Source organism: Lathyrus oleraceus, chromosome 7 (genome assembly GCF_024323335.1).
Source record: "Lathyrus oleraceus cultivar Zhongwan6 chromosome 7, CAAS_Psat_ZW6_1.0, whole genome shotgun sequence".
Taxonomy (NCBI): Eukaryota; Viridiplantae; Streptophyta; class Magnoliopsida; order Fabales; family Fabaceae; genus Lathyrus; species Lathyrus oleraceus.
In genome coordinates this window covers 343,198,423-343,203,320 of record NC_066585.1, presented here as the reverse complement: position 1 = coordinate 343,203,320, position 4,898 = coordinate 343,198,423, and positions in this window count along the sequence as shown.

Here is a 4,898-nt window from a genome sequence, read left to right as displayed (position 1 = left end):
ACTCTAAGCCATAAACAGTCCATTCACAATTGCATACATAACCGATACATTCACAGCATTATGCATACCATTATACATCATCAGCATATTTATCACAGAAGCATATCATGTCATGCCAAATAATAATTCACAGTATTAGCACACTCTACTAATACCTATACTGCTCAAAACAACGGGAAATGATCCCTACCATATCATACACCAATATAGGCCAATCATCAAATATGTCCACAATATTTAAATATCAAATTTCCACTTTTCCAACAGTGTTAACCGGTTAACGCCCTGGGTTAACCGGTTAACGCAAAACAGAACACGCTTCCTGGCACATTTTAACAGTGTTAACCGGTTAACACCCTGGGTTAACCGGTTAACGCAGAACAGAAATTAATTTTTCTAAAGCATAACAGTGTTAACCGGTTAACACCCTGGGTTAACCGGTTAACGCAGAACAGAAAGCTGTTCCTGCGCTAACACGAAAACAGAATGCAGATTTCCCGCATTTCTCGCCGTCGGAGGACTTCCGGACCTCCGATTCCAATTCCGTAAAAAGCTACACGTTCGGAAAATCACAACTCACCCAAATATAGATTCAATTACAGCTGTAACATAACTTATTCATCACAATTTTTCAGCACTCATCATCCCAATTAGGGTCAATTCAACGACTTATTACTACCCATTACATGTTAACCCATAATACCCATTAAACGACGATAAACCCCCTTACCTGAGTTAATCCGGCAAATCCTTTAGCTTCAAGCTCTTCCTTCTTCAACCTTCTTCTCTTGCTCTTCCTCTTTGCCCTTTCTCCACTTTCTGTCGCTTTTCCCTTTTCACGTGAAAAAACTTTCTTTACCAAATGGAACTCTTTATATATATTCCAACTTATTATTCCAATAATAATAATTCCAATAATAATATTCCAATTATTTAATTAAATTAATAAATATATTATTAACTTAAATTAAATAATTATCTTATTTTATCGGGGTGTTACAACTCTCCCCCACTAAAAGAGTTTTTGTCCTCGAAAACATACCTCAAGCGAATAACTCTGGATAAGACTCCTTCATCTGACTCTCAAGTTCCCAAGTCACATTGCCACCTGCTGGTCCTCCCCAAGCTACCTTTACCAAAGTAATCTCTTTACCCCGCAACTGCTTCAACTCTCGATCCTCTATCCTCATAGGTGATGTTTCAACAGTCAGGTTATCTCTCACCTGGACATCATCTACTTGGACCACATGCGACGGATCAGGAATGTACCTCCTCAACTGAGACACATGAAAAACCTCATGCAAATTCGCAAGTGACGGCGGTAAAGCGATACGATAGGCTACCTCCCCTATCCTCTCCAAAATCTGATAAGGACCAATAAATCGAGGTGTCAACTTCTTCGACTCAAAGCTCGACCAACCCCAGTTATCGGAGTAACACGAAGAAACACATGATCTCCCTCTTGAAACTCAAGTGACTTCCTCCTCTTGTCGCGATAACTCTTCTGACGACTCTGAGCAATCCTCATCTTCTCCCGAATCATCTTAATCTTTTCCGTAGTTTGTTGAACAATCTCCGGTCCAACCACAACACTCTCACCGGACTCATACCAACATAAAGGTGTCCGACATCTCCTACCATACAAAGCTTCAAACAGTGCCATACCAATGCTCAAATGAAAACTATTGTTGTAGGTAAACTCAATCAAAGGTAAATAACTATCCCAAGCACCTCCCTTTTCCAAAACACAAGCCCTCAAAAGATCCTCCAGTGACTGAATCGTCCTCTCAGTCTGACCATCAGTCTGCGGATGATATGCAGAACTCAATCTCAGCTTAGTTCCCAAAGCCCTCTGCAAACCTTCCCAGAACTTCGATGTAAATCTAGGATCTCTGTCCGAAACAATACTCGACGGAATACCATGCAAACTTACGATTTTCTCAATATACAACTCAGCTAATCTCTCTAACGGATAATCCATTCTGATCGGAATGAAATGAGCCGATTTTGTCAATCTGTCAACAATCACCCAAATGGCTTCAAAATTCTTACTTGTCCTCGGTAAACCAGAAACAAAATCCATACTGATACTGTCCCACTTCCACTCTGGAATAGCCAACGGTTGCATTAGCCCAGACGGCTTCTGATGCTCAATCTTTGACTTCTGACAAGTCAAACAAGAATAAACAAAACTCGCAATTTCTTTTTTCATTCCCGGCCACCAAAATAACCTTTTCAAATCATGATACATCTTCGTAGCTCCAGGATGAATACTCAGGCCACTACGATGTCCTTCCTCAAGAATACTCTTCTTAAGTTCGATAACATCCGGAATACACACCCGATTACCAAATTTCAAAACACCATTCTCATCAACTCCGAATTCACCACCTTGACCTTGATTCACTAGAGTCAACTTATCAACCAAAAGCACATCGGATTTCTGACCCTCTCTAATCTCATCCAGAATACCACTCGTTAACTTCAACATTCCCAATTTAACACTATTGTGAGTACTCTCACACACCAAACTCAAGTCTCTAAACTGCTCAATTAAATCCAATTCCTTAACCATTAACATAGACATATGCAATGATTTCCGACTCAATGCATCAGCCACTACGTTTGCTTTACCCGGATGGTAATTCAAACCAAAGTCATAATCCTTCAGAAACTCTAACCATCTCCTCTGTCTCATATTCAGCTCTTTCTGATCAAACAAATACTTTAAACTTTTATGGTCACTGAAAACCTCAAATCTTGACCCGTACAAGTAATGCCTCCATAACTTCAGAACAAATACCACCGCTGCCAACTCTAAATCGTGTGTCGGATAGTTCCTCTCATGAACCTTCAGTTGTCTCGAAGCATAAGCCACAACCTGCTTATTCTGCATTAACACACCACCTAAACCCAACAATGAAGCATCACAGTAAACCTCAAATAGTTCTGACGGACTCGGTAATATCAGAATAGGAGCAGTAGTTAACCTTCTCTTTAACTCTTGGAAACCTTCTTCACATTTTGAGTCCCAAACAAACGCTTGCCCCTTTCTAGTCAACATCGTCAACGGTAACGCCAACTTAGAAAATCCCTCAATGAATTTCCTATAATAACCTGCAAGTCCAAGAAAACTCCTTATCTCAGAAACTGACTTCGGAGCTTCCCACTTAGATACCGCTTCTATCTTAGAAGGATCAACAGCAACACCACCTCTTGAAATCACATGACCAAGAAAACTAACCTCTTCTAACCAAAATTCACACTTAGACAGCTTAGCAAATAACTTCTTTTCTCGTAGAACTCCTAAAACCATTCTCAAATGCTCAGCATGCTCTTCTTCCGATTTCGAATACACCAAAATATCGTCAATAAACACCACAACAAACTTGTCTAGATACGGATGGAAAATCCTATTCATATACTCCATAAATACTCCAGGCGCATTAGTCACACCAAAAGGCATTACAGAATACTCATAATGTCCATACCTTGTTCTGAAAGCAGTCTTCTGAATATCCTCAGTCTTCACACGTATCTGATGATACCCCGATCTCAAATCTATTTTGCTGAACACACTCACACCAACCAACTGATCCATCAAATCATCAATCCTCGGCAAAGGATATCGATTCTTGATCGTCACTTTATTCAGTTGCCTGTAGTCCACACACAACCTCACAGTACCTTCTTTCTTCTTAACCAATAACACTGGTGCGCCCCACGGTGACACACTCGGACGAATAAATTTCTTATCCAACAGATCTTCCAGCTGACTCTTCAATTCAGTTAACTCAACAGCAGACATACGGTACGGAGCCATCGATATCGGCCTAGTACCAGGTACCAAATCAATCGAGAACTCAACTTCACGTTCTGGCGGTAATTCATTCACTTCTTCAGGAAACACATCAGGAAAATCACACACCACGGCTAGATCGCAAATCACCGGTTTATCTTTAGCCTCCAAAGTCGCTAACAGCATAAACAACTCTGCCCCATCTGCTACTGCCTCATTCACTTGCCTTGCTGATAGAAACAAACTCTTTCCTTCCTCAATCTCAGGAAAGATCACAGTCTTATCAAAACAGTTGATATAAACTCGGTTAAGCACCAACCAGTTCATACCCAGGATAACATCAATCTGCACTAATGGAAGACACACGAGGTCCATCCCAAAGTTTCTACCAAAAATACTCAAAGGGCAATTTAAACAAACTGAAGTAGTAGTCACTGAACCCTTCGCAGGAGTATCAATCACCATACCCCCATGCATCTCAGATATCTCTAATTTAAGTTTCACAGCACAATCCAAAGATATAAAGGAATGAGTCGCACCTGTGTCAATAATAGCTACAAGAGGAAAGCCATTAATATAACACGTACCTCGGATCAAACGATCATCTGCAGAAGTCTCAGAACCCGATAAAGCAAAGACCTTGCCTCCCGACTGGTTCTCTTTCTTCGGCTTAGGACACTGTGGACTGATATGACCCACTTCTCCACAGTTGAAACAAGTCATAGTCTTCAACCGGCACTCTGCAGCCAAGTGACCACCTTTGCCACACTTGAAACACTTCTTCTCAGTACTGGTACACTCATGGAAACGATGTCCAGCCTGACCACATTTGTAACACTTAGCAGGGGCACTGGAGTCTCCCCCACTAGGTCTCCTCATTCCACTCTGTCTCTGGAAACCTTTGCCAGCTGCATACGGCTTCCCACGATCATTCTGATTCTTGCCTTTCCTATCAACCCTCTGCTGATAGCTCTCTGCTCTGGCCTTGGTATCCTGTTCAAAAATCCTGCAGCAGTCAACCAAGTCAGAAAACACTCTGATCCGCTGATACCCAATAGCCTGCTTGATCTCGGGACGTAACCCGTTCTCAAACTTCACA